The sequence below is a fragment of the Emys orbicularis genome, chromosome 2, assembly GCF_028017835.1.
Source record: "Emys orbicularis isolate rEmyOrb1 chromosome 2, rEmyOrb1.hap1, whole genome shotgun sequence".
Lineage (NCBI taxonomy): Eukaryota > Metazoa > Chordata > Testudines > Emydidae > Emys > Emys orbicularis.
Genome location: NC_088684.1, coordinates 14768307 through 14792356, shown reverse-complemented (window position 1 = coordinate 14792356; position 24050 = coordinate 14768307).

Genomic DNA, 24050 nt, shown 5'->3' with positions numbered 1-24050 from the left:
TTATCCCATATTTACACTAGTGTAACAAAGTACAGTATGCAACAAGGAGTCCGGTGGCACCTTAAAGACTAACAGATTTATTTGGGCATAAGCTTGCATGGGTAAAAAACCTCACTTCTTCACTTCTTCAGATGCATCTGAAGAAGTGAGGTTTTTTACTCACAAAAGCTTATTCCCAAATAAATCTGTTAGTCTTTAAGGTGCCACCGGACTCTTGTTCTTTTTGTGGATACAGACTAACACGGCTACCCCCTGATGCAAAGTACAGTATGACCCACTGTTTTGTGGTGTTTCTAATGCAGTGTGGCAGAAGGGAGGAGGGATAGCTCAGTGGTTTGAGCATTGGCTTGCTAAACCCGGGGTTGTGAGTTCAATCCTTGAGGGGGCCATTTAGGGATTTGGGGCAAAAATCTGTCTGGGGATTGGTCCTGCTTTGAGCAGGGGGTTGGACTAGAGTCCCTTCCAACCCTGATATTCTATGATTCGCTGGAAGATCAACCTGTTGTCACGAAATACTAAGGCCAACATGTTCAAAACAATGGTCTGCTGCCTGAGACAAAGAAGATGCCTCAAAAATGGAGGCATACATCCTTCTGAAAATGTTGTCCTATGTGAATGGAGCAGGAATAGGTGTAATACATTTCTGAGAAAACTAGAGGGGGCTTAATGGAGGAATCATGAGAGAGGGAAGCAAGACAGTAGATATTTGTTACAAATTCTAGGTTTGCCTAAATAGAGAATGCCCTGTAATCCTATTGGTCCCTTGCTCACTTCCATCAAAACACAACGGATCCCTGTCTGTTCAGTCTGTAACACTCTTGGTTTCCTTTGGGATGAAAACAGATACAAAAATATGTCTTATAATTGGATAGTGCTGTTACCCTTCAGCATGGGTCAGCTGGGGATGGGTGAGTCTGAGGGCCTTTGAAAGGCCAGGACCTAGTTCACATCACACTTCATGTTCTTTTGGCAGCCAGCTCAGAAATGATATTTTTTACTCAGTCATGGTCACAAGGTGAAGGAACATAGGATACCGGACTAGATCATTGGTCCATTGCATACAATATACTGCCTCCAGCTTCAGGAGAAAATGACTTCCTTCCACCACAATGCAGTGCTGTAGACAGCAAAGGTGGTGAATTGAGATTCCTTCCTGTCAGCTATCAGTGTTATGTTCACAGCATAAAAACACATACGTTAGGCCAGGGGAAAACAAATACTCTTGCGGGAAGATGGCAGCATAAGGCTACTTTATTAATTAGAATTCAGAACCATGAATACACAGGAACCCAAAACAGACAGAGAGAGAGAAAACAGGCTGCTCTGCAAAGAAAAATGCAAGGCATTGACTCTTAGCCTAAGTCAACTGACCCAAGCTCATGGGTCTCAAGCTGCGGGAATACAAATAGCAGTGTAGACGTTCCCACTTGAGCTGGAGCCCAAGCACCAAGGCCCTCCTCCTCACTGGGTTTCAAAACCCGACCTCCAGCCCAAGCAGGAACATCTTATTGCTATTTTTAGCCCTGCAGCCAGAGCACCATGAGCCTGAGTCAACTGACCTGGGCTCTGAGACTCTGTGCCATGGGTTTTCTTTGCAGGGTAGACATACCCTAAGGCAGCAAAGCACAACTCACTGCATCTTTCTTTAAGCTGGCTCTGTCCAGACTGACTCTGATCACATGCTTTGCTACCTAGTCCCTTAGCCTGCAAGCACGACCAGGAAACCCCTTCACTCTTAAAGTAATAGCTTGTAATTCCAACATAGTCCCTAATATATTACAATCAGCTTATACCCTGAAACTTCATCAATAATTTGTATTGTGGTAGCGCCTAGAGGCACCATTGTACTAGGCACTATACAGACAAATACCAAGGACAGTCCCTGTCCCAAAGAGCTGGCAACCTAAGTTGAAGATGAAAAACAACAGGTAAAACACAAACATCCAAGGGGAAGCACAAGGGAGCAAAGAAACACGTAGGAACAGTGTGACAAGCAGCAGTCACAGCATGCCATCTGGGTAACAACTGTCCAGTGGTTTGTAGGCTTCGCAGCATAGGTGGGTTTTAAGGAGAGATTTAGGAGAAGGACAATATGGTCCCTGTGCATTTTACAGGAAGCGCCTTCCAGGTGCAAGGGGCGGCATGGGAGAAGTAATGAAGCTTGCTCAAAAATTTGACAAACGGGCCATTGAGGGCAACTTGTTAGTGAAGCAGAGGAGAGTCTATGTCTCTATAGCACATGGGAAATGCTACATAGGGAGGGGAATAGGTTATGTAAGGCTTTAAGAATGAAGACAAGTAGTTTGTGCTTATGAACAAGTTCTCTCACCAGCTTGGCTTACCCAGGTATCAAAGGGTAAATTGTAGTTCATTACTGCTACAAGGTCAGAGCTGATGCAGAGGAATCAACACAGTTGCACAAATAATGGGGATTGGACAACAGCCGCTTACTCAAGCTAAAATCCTAATGTCACTGCTTTTGGGAGGCGAGAGTCTCTTTAGCAGGTGCTCTTTGCCTGGGTAGTAGCAGAAGAAATGCATGCTCCAAAGAGTGGGTAAGCTCTGCTGTGTAAACAAAAACAAGGATGCTTCATTCAAGCTGAGGGGAAAGGGGACCATTTTACACAGCATCAAAATATTCCTCACAAATGCTTTATTTTTATTTATTTTTTAAATGAACCATTTCCCTAGTTTTGGTTTCAGTTGGTTTGCCCTGTGTGTGTCTGTAAAGCCAAACTGGAGGTGCAACACCCCGCAGGAGACCTGTGTGACAGGAGGTGGTGACCTTGAAAATACCAGGATGGCTTGGCTAAGCAGATAAATGCAATGAAGCAGCACTAATGGTTTTCCAGGTGTACGGGAGGCAAAAGGACAATATAGCTAAACTGTGAGAACAAACAAGCACAAACAACATATTTCAGTGCTCAGCTGTGCAACGTTAAACTCCACAATTTTCACAGCACTAGCTGGTATGATACGTCTCACGGCTACCATTACAGGTGACACACTCCGTATTCTATTGGCATGCAGCCCAGACATCAGCCTAAAGGCTGGTCTACACAATTTTTGTACTCAAAACTATTTGGAGAGAAGTATAATTTAAAATAAAATATAACAATACAACGCTAGTGTGGACACAGTTATACCGGTATAACTTGCCTTAGAGCAGTATAACTTATTTCCCTTAGTGTATAGGAATAAGCTATCCTATTTGAAGCACTTTTATACTGATGTAAATGCATCCACAGTAGAAGGGTTATACTGTTCTAACTATACTGGAATAGTTAAAGTATACAACTTTTGTGTTTAGACAAGCTCTAAGGCCTTGTCTACCTACAAACTTGCACTGGATTAATTAAACTAGTGCAAACCCCTGTGTGGTTTGCAGGGCCGGCTCCAGGCACCAGCCCAGCAAGCAGGTGCTTGGGGCGGCCAACGGTGAGGGGCGGCACGTCCAGCTCTACCGCAGCGGGTTCCTCACTCCCTCTGGGAGGGAAGGACCAGCCGCCGAATTGCCGCCGAAGACTGAAGCGGCAGTGGTTGAGCTGCAGATCGCGATCGTGGCTTTTTTTTTTTTTTTTTTTTTGCGCTGCTTGGGGCGGCAAAAACCCTGGAGCCAGCCCTGGTGGTTTGAGTGTCTCATTTCAGTTTAGCATAAACCTGTTCCTAACTGACTTGTTAATCTAAAATAAACCTGGTTTAAACTGCAATGAGAGAGTCCATACAAGATTCTGAATCAGATTGAACTCAATTGGTTTAAAAAAGAAATAACATTTTATGTTAGATTAGTGCAACTCTGCATATAGACAAATCTTAAACACCACACTAGTTAACATAGCTGCCAACTTCTTCTCTACCCTGGGGGTGCTTGACCCCCCTCTGCCCCAGACCCTGCCCCCACTCCACCCCTTCCCACCCATGCCCCGCCTCTTCCCCGCCTGTTCCTGCCCCTTCACCCAAGCGCGCCCCGTCCTCACCCCTCCCCTACCTCCCAGCGCCTCCTGCACACCGTGGAACAGCTGATCCGTGCTGGGTGGGAGGCACTGGGAGGGAGGAGTAGAAGTTGGTCAGCGGGGCTGCCAGTGGGAGGGAGGCACTGGGGGATGGGGGGTGCTGGCTGCCGGTGGGTGCTAAGCACCCACAATTTTTTTTCTGCGGGGAGCACCTATGGAGTCGGCGCCTATGCCAGTTAATGAAAGATAGATGGAGTCTAATTATTTGATTAGGAGCAAATCCTAAGTAATTTGTAGGGACTCAACGTCCCTTGATATCCTCATCCATCATCCAGCCCACATTGTATTTTTATCTCTTAAAAATTGCTCAGTGCTACATTATTGATATGTAACAGGACAGCTTTCAATAGTGATTCTTACCAGGAGATGCTGTTACTCCCCTATTTAACGCACAGCATCTGTAGAATGCTCTAGTTTTTTTTACGTGTGCCTGTTTGTACTTACAGGGTAATCTTGAGTGCCCATCACCCTGACTGAAAGTGACGTACTGATCTGTACATTCTTCCCACACTTAAATGTAGACCCGAAACCTGAGTATTTTCCAACCTACAATCATCTGGAGAGGGTTTCTCCCCTGTTTGTGTCTCATCCATAAGAGTAGCACCTCTGCCAACACAACACCTTTCACAGCATTGGTTCAGAACCCTGCCAGTCCTTTCACAGTACATAGCAGGGAGAACATGGTTGCCACACTCCAGAATAAGTGGGAGGAAAAACTACATGCTAGCACAAGAGAGGCAGTACTAGACTTATTCCTTGCATGCCTGCTCCCTTACCCTTAAGTGTATGATTAAAAAAAAAGTCCAAGTACGGGCACCTCTTAGAAAGGATGATCCTCATGCTCACTGTGCACTGCCCCTCTTTGACCTCATTTCTATGACATGGCTGCCATGCAGCATCATTACTGACAATGTGGGGTCAGGGGGTTCCCCGAGCTCCTTCTCTCACCTATTTTTATTTTGTGCATGTGTCACTCTGTACCTATACTCTGCAGGATCAAACCCTAATAACCAAAACCCTTTCCACAGTAAATCGGACTTCCCCAGAGATCTCCCTTACAAGCACTCCCCTAGCTTAGGTCACAGCCCAAAGGGAAAGTAGATGAGATGGTGTTTGGAAGCAAAATAGCACAGGGAAGCTTAATCATCACCAGTTACATTGGCGAGATACATGGGAGTCATGCACATGAATTGCTGGGGCAAGATGGTATGATATGGACTCATTGCGATGAGAGGCTTCCCATTCATTTCATTATGTGACTTGCTCCACCAGCACTGGGTGAGAACAAAAATGCGTCACATGTCACCCCCTACGTGAAATCCTCCATTTAGAGCCACTTGAAACACTTTCCAATTGGTTTGTCTAATTTCAGATGAAAACTGTATTTCAGAGAATAGCACAGCAGTGTCTCCAGAATAAAAGTCACCCTCTTGTGCTAAGGAACTCAATGACTTGTTTTGTTCAGACACTTTATATCTTCTCCACATGCTGATAATCCGTTCCAAGTTATATGAATGGTAAAATAGCTGCAGTGTCGGAAGTCTTATTCAAGGTGAACCGTCTTTCTAGCTAGAAAAGAGAAGAGCCATCTTTCAGATGAGATACAAAACCAGAGGTCCTGACCATTTGTGGTCATTAAAGAGAACCGACAGTACCTTTGGGGAGAGCAGCAGTGTCCAGTTATACTCCTGCCTGCAATTCCCCTTGTAGTTCAAATGATTCTGTTGTTCTTTGCCTCCTGCTCTAAACTTCCACATAGTGTTTCTGTGTGCAGTTAGGCAGCTGCTATGTTCTGCCCTAGAGACAGCTGTTTTTTAATGGCGGATGGAAGTGATGCTGGAATGGGGTATGAAAACTTCATGCAGGGCCAGGGAGGGACTGCAGTTGGCTCCCCCCCACATCATGTGCCAACAATGTGACAGGATCTGACAGCTGGAGGGAACAGTCAGGAGAAACTGGGTTGGTCTCAGAGAGGGCTGCGCTGACAAGAAAAGGACGTTACTTCCAGTTTCAGAGGGAACTAGATTTTCTAGCTTTGAGGCCTTCATCTGGTCTCTGACCCAAGCCATTGGGAGGGTTGAGAAAGGCAAGACTTGTTTTCCAGACACCCAGACCACTAGGGGGCAGACTGCCGAGGGCTCGTCCTCCACCATCAGAGCCAGAATCTGAATAAAAAGTCTATGGACTTTTGCTTCTCTGACTCATTCTTTGCTGCGTGGGCAAGTGCAAGAGGCCCACTTTTACTCCCTGGGAGAAAGGGAAGGCCTGGCTTTGGACTCAGAAGTCTGAGCCAGACTCCAGATCATACCTGAGCTGGAGCAGTGATCGTTACACAACTGGTTTGATAAGTGAATGGAAATAAAGAAATGTCCCTTTTCTCCCTTATCTTCAGCCTGGAGGGATGCCCATATTTTCAGCTCCTGCTATTGGACATCAGCTGTGAAGTGCTGCGGCCTGTGTCTGGATTGAAAGTGCTCTGCAGATATGAAGTGGTCATCAGAGTAGAGTTTATCTCACTCAAGTGTTACTGTGATGGGCTAGAAGGCCCCACACTGGGAAGGAGGGGGTTTAGGAGGCTGACAGGCTCTCCACTGGCAAATAAAGGGTTACGGAAAGCCTGTGGATCCAGTTGGCCTCGCCCTGCTACACCTGCAGCCAACCTCAGGTGTGGAGAGCAGAGCTGAAAGGAGGAGAACTAGCCGAGTGAGGGGCCAACCAAGAAAAAGGACAGAGCTCTGCCTGTCTTGATGGGAGAGCATCCTGGTAGGAGCTTGCTTGCCAGCTGGGTCAGCCCTTCTAGAAGGGACAATCCGGCCCCCTGCGGGAAGATGGTGGTAGGAGGGGAAAACTTGGTGAAAACACAGCCCTTTGGGAGATTAGTCCTGAACAGAAGGCAGGTCCCCACTGAAGGTTTGTGGTACGACCTGTAACCGTCTTGGGGGTCATTACCTAACAAACCAGTGAATGAGAAAGGAATTAAACTTAAATAAAACTAACTGGAGAGCTTCTGTAGTGAGCGGCTGCACACAGCCATGTGGTGTTCCCAATGCCCGCTTCCAGGCCACATCTGCAAATTCCTATGTTCATAATACTGTCCCTTATGAGGGAGCGTCTCTAAATTATAGTCTTCTATGAACATATCTCTACATCTTCCCTATTAAAGAAAAACAAATTAACTCATATACATATATGCTAATTTGTTTTTCTTTAAGAGGGAAGATGTATATACAGCTAACAACTGTCTAATAACACATGCGTTCAATTCTCAACCAATGTAGTTCATTTCCATAAACCCTATGTGTCAACTATCTAGAGAGGAGAGGTTGCCAGCACCTCACTTTTGAGTGAGTCTTTAGTACTCACTTTCCTCAAGTATCCCTTCTCCAAGCAGGTTAGCAAGTCTCTATGGGTATGTCTACACCCAGCCGCTAGTTCGGCGGCTGGCAATCGAAGTTCTGGGTTCGACTTATTGCGTCTTGTCTGGACGCGATAAGTCGAACCAGGAAGTGCTCGCCGTCGACTGCGGTACTCCAGCTAGACGAGAGGAGTACCGCGGAGTCGACGCGGGAGCCTGCCTGCCACGTGTGGACCGAGGTAAGTTCGAACTAAGGTACTTCGAACTTCAGCTACATTATTCACGTAGCTGAAGTTGCGTACCTTAGTTCGATTTGGGGGTTTAGTGTAGACCAAGCCTATGAGTCTTTCGGGAGGTATAATCTCCTGATCTGATCTTCTGTAATATTTCTTTTTGGAGGATTATTGGAATTACAACCTTACTGCCCTTGAAAGTCAACCCATCTATCACAGTAAGTTCATGTCTGCAGTTTCAGTAGTCTCTTATACTTGGACAGCAACTGCTGATTTCATCAGGCCTCCCTTTAATTATCACTTCTTTAAGGATTCCCAATGATTCATCTTTCTCCATTTCCTCTCTTATTTGTTACAGTTTCCTGTTAGCTATGGGAATTGACTTTACAATCAGATCTACATAGACTTGCATCTCTGTCTCTAAAGTCTTCTCTGGTTTCATGAACAGACACTGCTCTGGAAAGTGTATCAGTGGTGAACATGAATTTATGACAAAAGTCATTTCTGTAACTTGTAAAACACATCTCTCTCTATTTAGTTTGAAGTTTGCCGCTGTCGTTACATCCAGGACTTCCCAAAATCTACAATCATGCTCCTTTTTCGTTGAGCCCCAGATGATGATGTCATCCACTGAGGTGTCAACACCATTGATATGTTCATAGATCATATGAATGGCTTTTGGCACACTTCTGGTGTCGAAACTATGCTGAAGGGTAAGCATAAATATCTGTATCTTCCAAATGGGATATTAAATGTGCATAGCTTTGAGTTTTCTTCAGTTAATTTTAACTGCCAAAACCCTGAGGATGCATCCAATTTACTGAAATACTGAAAAAAATTGCAAATTGAGCCATAATCTCTTCTCTGGCTGGTAGTTTGAAAAGTTCCTTTTTTTTTACAGCCTTGTTGAGGTCTCTGGGATCATATGTGTAACTGTCCATTACTTTTCTCCACAATGATGAGGGAGCTCACCTATGCTGTTGGCCCCTCAATTTTTTGTATTCTTTGCATTGCTTCCACCGTTGCAAGTTCAGCCTTGAGTTTATCACAGAATGAAAATGGCACCTTTCTACATGGATGGATAACTGGAGGGTCCTGCTTGTTTATCCGAATTGTATGCTCACCCTCCAAGCAACCCAAACCCTGCTTTGAGCAGGGGGTTGGACTAGATGACCTCCTGAGGTCCCTTCCAACCCTGATATTCTATTCTATGAATCCTTGAAAGAGGTCATGATATTCCTGAAAGAGGGCCTCACAGCCAGGTTCAGTATGATCTTGTAGTGAGATCATCTGTTTTACCAGACTGAGTTTCACACATGCAGCCAGGCCTAAAATTGGTGTCCACACAACCCAGTTTTTGATTTGTTTTGTTCCTGATTACCTCTGAACCTTAGGGGGTAGGACTTTAGCTGGAGAACCAAAGCACCACAACACTGGACCTCACAGAGACAGAGACATATCAGTGGAGACGCACAGCAGGGTGATTTGTGGCCTGAAGGGCTACCAGGGGGTGCCACCCTGGCAACATGGTTACAAAATTGGTGGAGAAGGTGGGAATTGACCTAACCCGCATGGAAGGGAGCAGGACAGGACTTAAAAAAATAAAATAAAACCACACTGTATAAGAAAGCTCCCCCACCAGTAGTATGGACATGGAGCATTACTGAAATGGATGGCCGGGCAGAATGCTCAGCAAGAACAGCAGCTCCTCCAGCAGATGGTCATCCCGCAGCAGCCACTGATCCAGGATTTAACAGCCCAGCAGCAGCTAGTGCAGCAGGTTCTGACCATAGTGCAACCATCCACAATGCCTGGGTCTTCTGGCACAGATCGGGAAACCACCCCACTATCAGTCAGACTAGCAAAGATGAGACCTGAAGATAATATATGGAGATATACCTATCTCATAGAGCTGGAAGGGACCCCAAAAGGTCATCAAGTCCAGCCCCCTGCCTTCACTAGCAGGACCAAGTACTGATTTTTTGCCCCAGATCCCTAAGTGGCCCCCTCAAGGATTGAGCTCACAAGCCTAGGTTTAGCAGGCCACCACTCAAACCACTGAGCTATCCACTTTGGGTATTCACCTACAAAAGCTTATGCTCCAATACATTTGTTAGTCTATAAGGTGCTACGGGACTCTTTGTTGCATATAAGTGTGTGTAACCCTAACCCAGCTTCAATCTTTCATGATCAGAGGCATTAGGAGTTCCGCATTTGTATGTTTTGGAAAGTTATTGGTATGTCAGAAGGATCCCAAAACCAAAAGGAGATTCCTCTAAACCCTCATGGGTGCAAGGGTATGCATGAGGGCGTCTATGGAGGGTGTTCAAAGCTCTGATTGCTTTGATTGACTGAGGGGACAGGGGTGAGACAGAGCTATAGTTCAAGAGTGCCTGCTTCCCAGCAGCCCAGCTCCATGCCTTAGTCACCTATATACTGATCAATGGCTTTTTCTTTTCTTCAGGGCATATGACACTGAAAACCATTCTGTTCCGAGAACGGCACTGATGACTTGAACAGATTTCAGAGCTTACATGTGAGTAAAGGAAAGTCTGCATTTGTCACTGTAGATATTGGGATGGCTCCCACTGTGTGATTAAGATGCTGTCCTTTCAAAATGATGCACCACATCTGTACAGTCTCCCACAGGGACAGGACCAAAGCCTGCAAGTGTGACGCTCTCTATTCCAGGAGGTGCCATTGCCTCAAGGATCCAAACCACATTTAGAGCAAGGGTTTTGCAACAGAGAACTGGAGAGAGAATGCCCTACAAGGCATATAGCTGTGAAACCTGTGAACAGAGGAGGGATCTGTCTTTGTCTTTTGGGGTTCTGATAAGCTACACTAAAGTGGGGAGCCAGGTGCATAATCTGCCCAGAACAAACCAGGGCAGCTTGAATTTTGCACTCATTGTCTGCCTGCCACCTTGAGATGTCTGTCTGCTCTGAGGTGGATTTTGCAAGTTAAGTTCATTCACCATGCAAGATTCTAGCTATGGGGAGCAGCTCAGCAGGTGCCTGTGATTTTATTTTACCAACGTGTCTATTTTTCAGGGACTTGTCCCCGGTAATCAGCAGGAAAGAGGATTGTATAAACAGCTCTTCATTAAGAGTGCTTGACTGTGGCCTTGCACTTCAGTGAGTATTCAAAGAGCTGGATAAATTCTCTGAGCATTCTGTAAAGATACAGGGCAAATGTGTGTAGGTTTTTACAGTGGGTTCTAGACAAAGTGAAAATGCAGCCTCGTTTTGTACAGTGCAATTCCAAGCACTGCAAAGTGCCCAGCTTCTACAGTGATGGAGAAGGCCGGGGCACATAAGCACCTAGATACTGATACAGAAAGAAGGGGCTTCTTACTGCTTAGTGACAAGTGTAAGATGCTATAAGTGCTGGATTTACCCCTTCCTGTGGTTCCTATCAGTCATTAAGGTGTGTGAATCTCTCCTGCCCCTTTACACTGGGTAAAACGGCAGGAATAGCATAAGGGGACATAAAAGCCCCAGGTCCAGCCAAAGGAAACTTCTACCAGTGCAGACAGGCATAAAGCTGCCCTCTGAGGCCCCTCTCGCCCCTTACAAGATCCACCGGGGGGTATATTGGGGGTGGGAACCGTACCACTTGGAGGTAAATGATACCAGGGGCCTCAGTAGGCACTGCAGCCACTTTAGTCCCCTTTCCACCCTGGGCCACAAGTTCTGTGCTGCACCTCTTAAAGGGTGGAAGAAGCAGCATTTGGAGGATGTCTGGGCGCTCTTCCCCAAAGAAATCTCTGCATTCTGTCAATATAAGTCTGAGATAAGCAAAGACCTGTCTAGGACAGAACCCAGGGGAAGGTAAGGCAGACGGAGAAAAGAACCTTCTGACCAATTCCCTGCTTTAGAGCTAGATGTTGTAGGAGCTTCTTATGACCTGGTCCCCATCTCCCCATTTGCCTGGATCTCATCCCATTGCCTCAGGAGGTAGCAGGGGTGGATGACTCAGAAGAGTGTGTCTGAGCAAGGAATTGCTGCCAGGGAGCCCCGAGGTAACTCCAGGCTAACGAGGTGACCAGCGAGTGAGGTGTGGCTGGAAAGGGGTGTATGACTTTGTGGGGCTAAGTTTGGGTGGGCTCTCAAGGAAGAGGAAGGCTCTTGTTCCTGAGAGGAAAGGGTGAGAGAGGAGATGCGGGGAGGAAGAGAGATGTAAGTTGCTTTGACTCCTGTCCCTCACTAATTTCTGAGCGTGGATCCTTTCCATTAGGATGAAAAGCCCTGTGACAGAACAGGATAGCAGCCTGTGGCCAGGTCTACAATATCAACTTACATTGGTATAACTACGTCGCTCAGGTGTGTGAAAAATCGCAATTATACTGACCTAACCCCTGGTGTAGACAGTGCTGTGTGAATGGGCAGGCTTCACGGTAGCAGGTTAACTATGCTGATGGGAGAAGCTTCTTCACTGAAGCTTTACATCTGCGCCACTGCAGCATTTTAAGTGTCCTTAGTAAGAGCTTTCCCTCTCAATAAAACCAATCCCCGTTTCCAAGCCTGTGGGTGAGCGTCTCTGTGTTGAACACGAGCTGCTGCTCTATTTCTGTGGCAGTCACAGCACAGCCAGTGTTTAGCAAGTTATTTGTGTAGCACTGAATATGAAAGGCGCCATGTGACACATGCATCCGACGAAGTGGGCATTCACCCACGAAAGCTTATGCTCCAATACATCTGTTAGTCTTAAAGGTGCCACAGGACCCTCTGTTGCTTTTTACAGATCCAGACTAACACGGCTACCCCTCTGATAAATGCTTTTTGAGTTTGTTAACACAAGGCACCCAGAAGTGCGATTCTGAGACCAATTCCCCACCATTAGGGAAGTGCGCAGGTCCTGACACTTAACTCCGATTGATTTAGGCTCTGTATCTATTCGCCTTCTCTCCAAGAGTCACCCGCCTCAGCAGGCTCAGAAACATCTGCAATTAGAAGCTCCCTCCTTCCAAGTACATTTCCCAGGGCATCGTTCACAGCAAGAAGCGCCGCTGAGCTCACAAACTTCCAGACTCTTGGACCGAGCGACTCCCTTTAAAGGCCAACACAGTGAACCTAGCAGGGACTTTTATGGTCATCGTCATACATAAGCAGCAGCTGGATTGGGGGAGAGGTGGGGATGAACCATCAAGATCAAACACTTTGAGGCACTTCCTTGTCAGAGATGGAAACTACCAAAGAATGGACTGCAGCTCACTGAAAACTATGGGCCAGGTTCTCCTTGTGCTTATATCAGCACACCGACTTCAGTTACTCTTGCAGTAACAGCTAGGAGTCATGGACCAGCCTCCATTGTGTTAAGTGCAAACACATTAAGATGGTCCTTGCCAGATTCAAATGCAAGCAAGATATGAGAATCAGGGCCTGTGTATCTCTCTTGTACTTCTAAAATGCGTTGCAGCACTGAAGTAATACACAGGCGGAGATGAGTACGTACAAAGCAAAGAAGAAATGAACAGGACATTAAAAAAAATCTTGCTGTAAAGCGATTGTGCTGCATTAGAATGGCATTAGCAGTAGCGTTCTTAGCTCTGCCTTTCAAGTAGCACTGAAGTGCTTTATCTTGGATTGAAGTACATTGTTTTGAATGAGTTTTGGTATTTTTGTTCTTTGAAATCGCTGAACTTTCCATATCAGAGACTAGCATGTGTGAATGGGATAACACTCTCCCATTCTTTCTAAGAGCACTTTAATGATGTTTGCTGGGTTATCTAGTCTGACTGATTATCACGAGGCCAGATAAAAGATGGTGGGGTTTTTCCTTCCCCTCCCCACCCCAGAATCACTCAGGATATGAAGTCATAGGATAAAGTCAACTAAGCCCTAAGGAATGGATTAGATAAAAATAAGCAATTGCTGTTAAAGCTTAGTATTTAGTTCAGAAAATTCTTTTAAACAAAAATGCCATCATCTCGCTTTATCCACGGCTGTTTATTATTCCCCTTCTCTCCAGCCATGACTTTCACAACAAAAATAAAGCCAAATCTAGGAAAAGTTACTCTAGCAGACATATTGATGGGCTTTGTGTTCCCAAAGGTAGAAAATGCCAAGTACATGAAGGCCCATAGATTTCACTGAAATAAGACAAAGGCAGTTCCACTGGTATCGATGTTCTGCCACACTGCAATCAAGGTATTTATCCCTCGTTCCCTGGGCTAGCAGTAGAGCTGGGAAATTTTTGGGGGGGCGGAGGAGGGAGGGGGTTAAATAGTAAATTTGCCCTGCATTTTTCAGGGCACCAAAACTATTTGTGAATTTGGGTAGAATTCAGTGAACAGTTGACTGAAAAACAAAACTAAACTAAACTGAAAATAAGAATTTCAGAAACGTGAAGATAGTTTGATTTGAAAATGTCATTTTGAATGTTGACTCAAAAGGAAGTTTTTTTATTTAGTCAATAAAAACGGAAAACACCTCAGTGTCAGCTAAAACAACCCAAATCTTGGGAGGGGAGGGGGATTTGTTTGGCTCAGTCACCAAACCAAAACCAAAACCCAATGATTCGCTCAGCTCTAGCTAATGGTAATGTAGGGTACTATAGGGAAAGCATTTTGCATTGCTTTCAAATGACCTCTTTTGGCTGATGCTTGGACTAGCATTGGCAGGGACTGCATCCAGGTGAGCAGAGGTTCTGTGCAATGATTGTGCTTCCAGCTGAGGTGAAGGGGGTAAGTGGCGATGAACTCTAGAGAACTGCTTCAAAAACAACTCCCTGCCAAGAGGATAGGGAGAGGTTCTTGTTTACAGTAGTTTATATGCATGAGCCTTACATTATGGGAAACCCACACTTGTAAATGAACTGGTCTTTCTGCAAGACGTTGGTTGTTTAAGGCTGTCTTGAATCTGGAAGAGGAACGGCAAAGATATATTCCACGAGCCACTCCTAAAGCAAGAGATTTTTCCAAAAGTGCTCAGAAAAGGTGCTGGGAAACATCCTCTCTAACCACAGGAGAAGGTCAGCGCAGCACAAGCACTGGCAGTATGAGCTTCCCTCAATCCTGTCCTGACCTATATGCCTCAGCTCTGCCCTGTTCTGAAGCCACTACTTGTAGGGCAGAATGGGAGTGGGCATGATTTGGAGAGCTCCGTGCAGCCTCATTGCTCACTAGCACACAGTAGGTCTCTGGGTGGTTGGGCAGCTGACAGTGGTGCAGATGGAAGCTGCAATACTCTAGAAGTTCTCCAGTGTTCCCCGCCCCGGTTCTACCACCATTGGGGGATAAAGCACTGGGGAGGTTTCTGCATCCTAGAAAGGAGTCACAATGGTAGAGGGACGTCAAGGAGGAATTCCTTTGCCTTCTGACCCATGCTGAGGGCAGGAAAGAGGACTTTGGCTATAATGATAAAGTGCTGTGTAAAAGGAGTAAGCAGTGAGGTGGCGAAATTTGCAAATACATAATTACTCAAGTTAGTTAAGTCCAAAGTAGACCGTGAAGATTTATAAAGGGATCTCACAAAACTGGATGACTGGGCAACAAAACGTCAGATGAAATGCCGTGTTGATAAATGCAAAGTAATAAACATTGGAAAATATAAACCCAACTATGCATACAAAATGTTGGGGTCTAAATTAGCTGTTACCACTCAAGGAAGAGATCTTGGAGACACTGTGGATAGTTCTGTGAAAACATCTGCTTAATGTGCAGTGGCAGTCAAAAAAGCAAACAGAATGTTAGGAACATGAAGAATGGGATAGATAATAAGACAGCAAATATCATAATACCACTATATAAATCCATGGTATGCTCATACCTTGGATACTGCATGCAGTTCTGGTCTCCCCATCTCAGAAAAGAGATATTAGAACTGGAAAAGGGGCAGAGAAAGGCAACAAAAATGATTAAGGGTATGGAGCAGCTTCCGTATGAGGAGAGATTAATAAAACTGGGACTTCTCAGCTTGCAAAAGAGATGACTAAGAGGAATATCCCAACTCTGGTGTGCACATTTTGGTTCACTAAAGAATGTCATGTGAGGTTTCAAATGAAAGTCAGTGTCATAATGGTCATGGATATTGTTGTGAAATGTATGTACAGATACTATGTAAGGACTTAAGTATATATACACTGAAAACGTGGTCTTAGATTCTCTACCATAGGCTGGTGGTGTCAGGGAGGTCATACCTAGTTCTGTACAAGCAAGTCTCCCTCATGCTGGAGGCAGTGGGGCAACAAGGTTACTCACAGCCCTAAGTTCCCCAAGAACTGACACACACCTGTCGAGGCATGATCCACAGAGTGGGTTTAATAGGTATTACAGTAGAGAACCTTGAGGAGGATAATATTGGACCTTAGGGTCTGTGCATCTTGACTCAGAAAAAGATTCTGTATATGAACAGGGGTCTTAGAGTCTAGTTCATCTCTATTTAACAGGAAACGTTCTCCATAAGGAAGGCAGCATATCTACAACCCTAGGCTTTACCCGAATGCACAAACTGGGGCCATGAAGTAGTCAAGCCCCTGGATGTTTTAAAGAGCTCTAGCTGCCAGTAATGGCTCTGTGTTTAAACAGGAGCATTGCACTGCAGTGTGTAGCGCCAGAGCACGGAGCTGCCCCGCAACTGTTAAAGATCAGAAGTGAACAGAGTATTTTTTAAGATACATTATTTTAAGTCTCTGACCCATGTTGCTAATGTCACTCACTCCGAATGAAAAAGACAAATCGTTTATCAACCTAGGAGTGCCCAAATTCTGCCCAATGTAAGGGCCACACTGTCAGCTAGCCAAGGGCTTTATAATTTGCCTTTAAACGGAGTCGCCTGCAGTCACCTTTCTTTCTAATATTTCCAGTGACTTGGCTGCTGTGCAGGTGTACCACTACAGGGTACTATCGGATTCACTCATCTATGTCTCATCAGCCGTTCTCCTAGCACCGAAGGCAGACTCTCTGGGTCACCTATGTCTTGGGAGAGGAAGGATTTGGGCTCTATTCTGCTGTTGCTGTGACTTTCCACAAGGCCACAGTTTGCAGCATGGTGATAACCATGAAGTTATAGGTGTCACTTGTGGAGACTACATATTCCATCTTGATAGAAACAAACAAGCTGTGTTGTCCTAGGGCTATTCCCTCCATACTCCTGACTAGGACTTTGGAGCAACCTAAGAAGAGGCTGCCTCCAGAAAAAATCCATCTTAGGTTTCACAGTGCGTGCAGCACCTGATGGGTCAGGACTCTGAAGTTTAGAGGTGGTATGTTGTGACTGGGTCTTATCTCCATGTCAGGTTGCTGCCATGACTCAGTTTCCCTCTTCTGGAAGATGGGGTTCAGTTTTGGAAAGCTGGTGATTTGGCCAGAGGTAACCAAATGTATCAAATACAGTTTTTTGGGCTCCTTGGGCTCCACAGACCTTTCTCCAGCATCTGCCCTAGTCCTTCCTCTTGATGCAGGGGAGTAGAGGGAGCTTCCTCCCACTCTCCCTGGAAGCCCTGTCCTGGGACCCCTAAACAGCAGCATACGTGCACACCAGGTCTCAAGCCCCATGCTGCTATTCTATTGCCCCAGGTCATTTCCCTCCTCTGCTTTCACCACCCCTGTGGTCCTTCTGTATCCTGCTTCAATGTCTCCTTCCAGGTCACAAAAATCATCTTCAGCTTAGCTCTGCTCCCAGCAGGAAAGTACCCACTCTTGGCTTTAGTTCAGACCCCCTGTCACTGCAGAGTTTCCACTGACTTGTTGCTGTTGCTTCCAGCTCTTCCATGAGTTACAGCATGTCGCTAATCAGAGCCTTACCAGCTCATCTCCCAGCAAACTTTCTGGATGCCTTGCTGCTCTAAGCCACAGGCAGCTCTCTTATAGCCTACCCCTCTACCCCATCTGACATTGCGGTAGCCTACAATCACATGATCCCTCCAGGAAACTACAACTCCCAGAATGCATATCTTTAAAGGGCTAGAACAGGGGTAGGCAACCTTTCAGAAGTGGTGTGCCGAGTCTTCATTTATTCACCCTAATTTAAGGTTTCGTGTGCCAGTAATACATTTTAACGTTTTTAGAAGGTCACTTTCTATAAGTCTATAATATATAACTAAACTACTGATGTATGTAAAGTAAATAAGGTTTTTAAAATGTTTAAGAAGCTTCATTTAAAATTAAATTAAAATGCAGAGCCCCCTGGGCCAGTGGCCAGGATCCGGGCAGTGTGAGTGCCACTGAAAATCAGCTTATGTGCCGCCTTTGGCACGCGTGCCATAGGTTGCCTATCCCTGGGCTAGAACTTAGACCAGGGATGGGTTGAATGTTGGTGCACCTTTAAAGGGCCAGCCCACTTTGTGATAGATGTAAATACTTGTTCAAGGCCAATTCTTGTATCCACTGGCTTCAGTAGTTCCAAGATTTGGCTCAGAGTGTAAGCATGATTGTCAAGCTGTCTGGAGTGGTTCTTGACCATGAGTGCCAACCTCAGGGCAGACTGTCAAAAAGCAGGGCAGAAACCCCAAACTGTTGTATGTTCTATAATAAGATTCCATCAACCCAGTAACAAATGTGAACTCTTGAAGTACTCTAACAGTCTTACCATGGAGTCACAGACAGTCCCCTTGGGCACTCCACTCCACTAGGCAAGATGGACTTAGTGATAAATGGTCACTTACATCAAAGATCATAAAATATTCAGGTTGCTCCAAGTCCCAAGAGACCAGTCACTTAGCTCAGGTCAATTTGTACCTTAGATCTCACACCAAAGACAATGCTTGTAGCCAATCCTATAGTAAACGAACTAAGGATTTATTAACTAGGAAAAAGAAATGAGAGAGTTATTCACAGGTTTAAGGAGACAACATATACACACAAATGAGTACAGTCTATGGTTCCAAAAGGTGACTGAGATGTAGTAATCTGACAGCACGGAATGTCTTTTAGAAATAACCCAGGTAGACCCTGGGGACCTTTGCTTTTGTTTCCTATCTCCAGCCCTGTGATAGTCCAAACAGCAAGAGAAGAAAAATCTTTATGTCAGCTATCTTTATTTCCCTCTTCCAGAATTCAAACTGATGAGACGAGCCCTTCTGCATGTAGCCGTGTAGGCGCAATTAGCAAAATCTCTGTATCGTGATGTTTCACAATGGCCCATTTCGTTCTGATAGTCCTCCCTGATGAGCAAGGGAACCACTCCTGCTGCCTGGGCTCACAAGTTCATAGCAGGCATTTTTAAAGTTATAAAGCAAAACTTATAGCACGGGATACAGACATTACAAGTAATATTAATGCATGCAGCAACATACACACATTTTATAGAGTCTAAACACTAAACACAAATCTTACAAAGCTAATACCTATCTCGAACAATACTAACATACAGGTAAGATGGTCTGGTTTCCAGATATGAATTTGTCAGTGCTCAGCTGATGCCTACAGCCACAGCAAGAGCTGTCACCTGGTTTACCAGCATCTTACTGATCTGTAAAGCATACAGATTCTTACCTGACAGAGGAGTCTATATGCCTTGATTTAAGGAGCTCCCAGCTGATCAAGACAGAGGACTGTGTAAAACACTATGGTTTTTACATATCTGGACATCTTCTTCCTTAGTAGGAATAGAATGGTGAACCTGCAGCCCTACGAGAGCAGATCCCACTACTTGAGCTAAATGAACAACTTGTTAAGTGGGAGTAAGTATCACATTCTTTTCCTGCCAGGTGACAACCACTAGAGGGAGATATGATCAGATGCACTAAGCCTCTGCATTGCATTTACATGCTGGGTGGAAATCTATAGTCCTTGAGGGCTACACTCCATATCGAAGATTAAGACTGAAGATTAAACTCAATGCTACATTATACAACTCCATGGGCTGCATCTGTCCCATGTGTTGTGCTCTGGCCCATCTTGATAGATGCCACCTTAGGTTAAGTGAGGTTATATTTAGGTATTTCTAGACTATTGCTCTAATAACTAGATGCTAGGTCTCATTCTCATGCAGCCTGTGTATGGTGCTCCTTTTCATCCTTACCCTACATTTCTGTTTGCTCAATGAAAACGGCACGTAAGCAAATAATATTCTGCATTTTAAAACAGTTTTAATTTGTAGCTGTTTTTAAAGTACATACTGGAGCTAATGAATAGTCAGTCCATTGCCTAGAATACATGGAAATAACTGATTGAAAAAATCTGATTATTTGTATTACGGTAGCACTCAGAGGCTTCAGCTGAGGTTGGGGCTTCATTGCACTACATGCAGTATAAACTGCTTAAAGAGGGGGGAGGGATAGCTCAGTGGTTTGAGCATTGGCCTGCTAAACTCAGGCTTGTGAGTTCAATCCTTGAGGGGACTGTTTAGGGATCTGGGGCAAAAATGTGTCTGGGAATTGGTCCTGCTTTGAGCAGGGAGTTGGACTAGATGACCTCCTGAGATCCCTTCCAACTCTGATATTCTATGAAACCCAGTGAGAGACTGTCCCTGTGTGTAGAGTAGCTGTCACTGTTGTGTAAAAAAGAGGTGACCAAAGGTCATCCTCCATTTTGGAAGGCTAGACACTGGACTACGTGGACAGTTGTAGGCTGCAGCCAGTACCAGGGTCTGGTTGGTGTTGGGTTAGAGTTAAATTATTTTTATTTAAACATTACATAAATGTTAAATACAAGGTCTTCCTGCATTAATAAGAACACCACACCCTGCCCCTAAACTTAAGATTCAGGTAGACACAAATAAAGGTTAGGTGAGGAAAAAGAGGTGAAATAACTTGCCTTTGGCCACATTGCACCTCAGTGGTACAGCCAGGAATAGAACATGTCACCTGAATTCCAATCTGTGGCACACTCTGCTGGACCATACTGCTACCATCCTACTGAGCAGCTTGCTCACTGCTGCTGTAGAATAGATCCTCAGCAATTGAGTGTGTCCTCTGAGGAGCCCTCATTTGAATGGCTTTCTGGGGGTGTGCTACAGGAAATGTCTTTTTACAACTGCTTTGTTTGATTACTTCTATAAAACGAAAGTGCAGGAATGTAGAAAGGGTTCCTAATACACTAAATATACAAAAGGCAAGCGGTTCAGTGAGAGTTCAGCTTTAACACTCTCCCATAAAAGGGAGATTTTGCAGTAAGTAGCACAGCAAATTTGGTGATAACTCTGCATTAGGTCATTGCCGTTTTCCTTGGTTTTATATATAAAAAAAAAGGATACACATTTAAAGTGAATTTAGCGCTGGTGAACGGTGTCAGATTGGCAGCTCTGTATTCTCTTGTTATCCACAGAGCCAAAGATTGAAGTTCGCAGAGCACTTGATCGCCACACTAATGTGCCTCAATCTCGATAAAGGGTGAGAGTGGAAAAAGAAAGAGTTAAACACCCATACATTTTATGGCTTTTCTCTGGTTGTTCCAGTTGCTTTACCCAGACCAACTCAGAGCTATGTCTGATGGGGGTTTTCATGGCACAGCACCTGTCCACTTGAAATTGGACAGAGAACACCAATTCATTTCACGCAAGCGACCAAAATACTAAGGGATGGCAACTCAAACTGGAGCCACACCTCAGTGAATCTACTTTGCAAAACTGGGGCTGTGTTTTAGTTTGTAGTGTTGGTCTAACTAGGAATATGGAATATTGTTTCTTTACCAAATTTCCTCTCCTCACTTTGACGCACATACTGAAATGACAATCTCTTTCCTATGCAAAACCAGCAACCTCACAAAACCAGATTTTAAAAAGCATTGACAAACCCTTAACCCCCCCGCACCTACAGAAACCAGGGATGGACAAACCTCAGCAGGTCCAGAAAAGTCAGGATGCTAATTCAAACCTTCCTACTCTACAAAAGCTGCTCCAGGCCCTAGGATGCATCATCCCAAAGAGGTGCTGCATCCTCACCAATGCTTCCAGTGCTCTGGGAAGGACTGGAAGAAGGTCCCTAAAAATGGGGGGGCCACCAGTGCCTGAACCGTGGCCATGTCCCCCTGCGCTGCCCCTTCCCCCTCCACTGCCCCTTCTCCCCAAGCCCCTGCCCTTGCACTTACCCTCCCCCCAAGGCCCCACTCCCACACTGCCTCTTCCCCCCAAGACCCCACCCCTCCTTGCTTTTCCCCACCCCTCCCTCGTTGCTCGCCCTTACAGCCAGTAAAAAGTGGGGGGTTATGGCCCCCTGGCTGCCCCTGTTCTGGTGCCTCTGGCTCCGAGTTACAGTGACTTACACACCTGGCTAATAAAGTTTTAACAACTTGAGCTGGGTCCTTGAGGGTTGAGCATGTCAGCCCTGTTTGGAGGGAAGTCTCCCTCTGATTGGCTGCTTTCCCCCACTGCCCTGCCTCTAGCTAAAGTGCAGCCAATCAGGGCTGCTGCAAGAAGCCAGCAGGGATCTCTCCCTCTCCCCTTGGGAGCTGACAGTATTGTGACACCTCTCCTCCCCCCTCCTGTGAGCAATGGGACAGCTCCTCTGCTCCTCCCTACTCCTTCCTTGGAGCATCCAGGCTGGGAAGGGGCAGAAGGGGGGTGCAGAGGCCCGGGAGCTGCCTCCCAGCCTGGAAGGGGGAGAGAGGACCCTGCTGCAGCCCTCCGGGCCAGGAGGTGTGTGCTGAAGAACTGTAGGAGCTGCAGGAATAGCAGAGGTGAAGCGGGGGGTGGGCAGAACAGGTGATGGTCCAGAATTGATGGGGCTGGGGGGTCAGAGGGTGCAGGTGGGTGTGATGTTGCTTTCAGTTATGTAGAAAATGATAGAACCCCTGTTTTTTCAGACCATCTTAAGCACTGCTCTTCACTACCTGCTTTTGTCTTTGTGGGAGTGAATCCAGTGGCGGGTTACCCCTCTCTGACATCTCCAGGGACAGCAAGTGTCCTGCACCCTACTCAGCAACTTCACTGTGCTTTTCTCTCTCTTTCTCTCAATCTGGAGCAGGCAACGCAGCCCACGGGGGACAAGGTGCACCACCCTGCTCTGCCTCACTGGGAGCAGGGCACCAGGGATTTCTCCTCCTTCTCTTTCCCCTGAAGGAGTGAGGGGCATCCATTTCCCCCCTCTCCTCGCCTTTGCAGGAGGATGGCAGTTTTCAGTTTTCTTCCTGTATCCCCACACCCACCCACACTACCCACAAGGCATGGGGCTCCTCTCACATACACCCCTTAGGAAAAGGAAGGGCAAGGGGCAACTTCCCCCTTGATCACTCTCTGCATGTGTGATTTTAAAAGTGGGTCTCCTGAAAGCCCAGATCTGAGGGCAGGAGCGGTGTGTCTGCCAGCTAGCTGTGTCTGCCTCAAGCAGAGCTCACAGGGTGTTAGCAACCTCTCCCCGCAGAAGTGGAGGCAGACACTACAGCCTTGGCAGCAGTACACACGCATAGAGAGATTAGACTAGATTAAATAAGATCATATATGACTAGACGGATAGGATCCAGGTTTTAGTCTTTAAGTGGGTCAAACCCAAAGGGGCTGCTTCAGACGCCGGTTTTATTTTTCGCTCTCCTCCGAGTTCATGGAGGCGGTTTGAGTTTTGCAGTGAAGGGGCAGCTTTGGGGCCATTCATAAGGACATTGGTAGGGGATTTTATTTAGCTTTTCTTTTGGAGAAGTTGCTGCAGCCACCTCCACTTTCCCATTTGCATTCAGAAAAATATTGCTGGCATCTCTCTGTTCTTTTTGGGAGCAGACAGGAGTTTATCTGGGACAGCACTGAAGCTTTCTGTTTGATTCAGGCTGTGCCCTGTTATACTCCGAATGAGCTTTCTTAATGTTCCCTGTGTCAGGAACTATTTTTGTGACTGTCCACAGGAGAGACTAAAGCTCTGATTGCATTGATAGCCTGTAGCAAATGTTATGTCTTTTCAAAGGGTACAGCAAAGAGGAGGGTTTTTTTCCTCCTGAGGGGAACTATTTCATAACAAGCAAACAAACCAAAACAACAGACCACCTGACTACTAAGCCAGCAGAAACGTCCAGCTGCAGCTCAGAACATTAGGCTACATTTGTGGCTAAGACACCTGGCTGTCTGATAGACAGCCGTGCTTTTTGCTGTGGCCGCGTTTGACTAATTCATAATTGTCAAACCGGTAATGGCTTGCTCAGTGGTTACCATTTTTTAATATATGAAAATCAGACAGAGCAAGTACAGGGGTATAAGGGACATCAGAGAGTCTCATTTATTTTATAACCACAATCTGTTCTACATAAACATGCACCTTTACTGGCTACAGATGCACACTCCTTTGAGTGCAGTTAAAGAATAGTTATATCCTAGAAATTAGAGAGGGAAAAGACCTGCTAGATACCTAGTGCATTTTTTGCAGAGGCAAGATTGATCTCTACACTACTTCCTTGTGTGCTTTGCCCTGCTTTGTTTTAAATGTTTCAAGTGTTGGGATGTTCATCTCTTCCCCCGGGAGACTATTCTGCTTTTGCTCTGTAAGAATGTCAGTGTTGGGTTTATAGAATTAATTTATGTGCACTCACTACCTGCACTTCAAAGGTACTCAGTTTACAAGGCAAAACCTGATTTTTTTTAAATG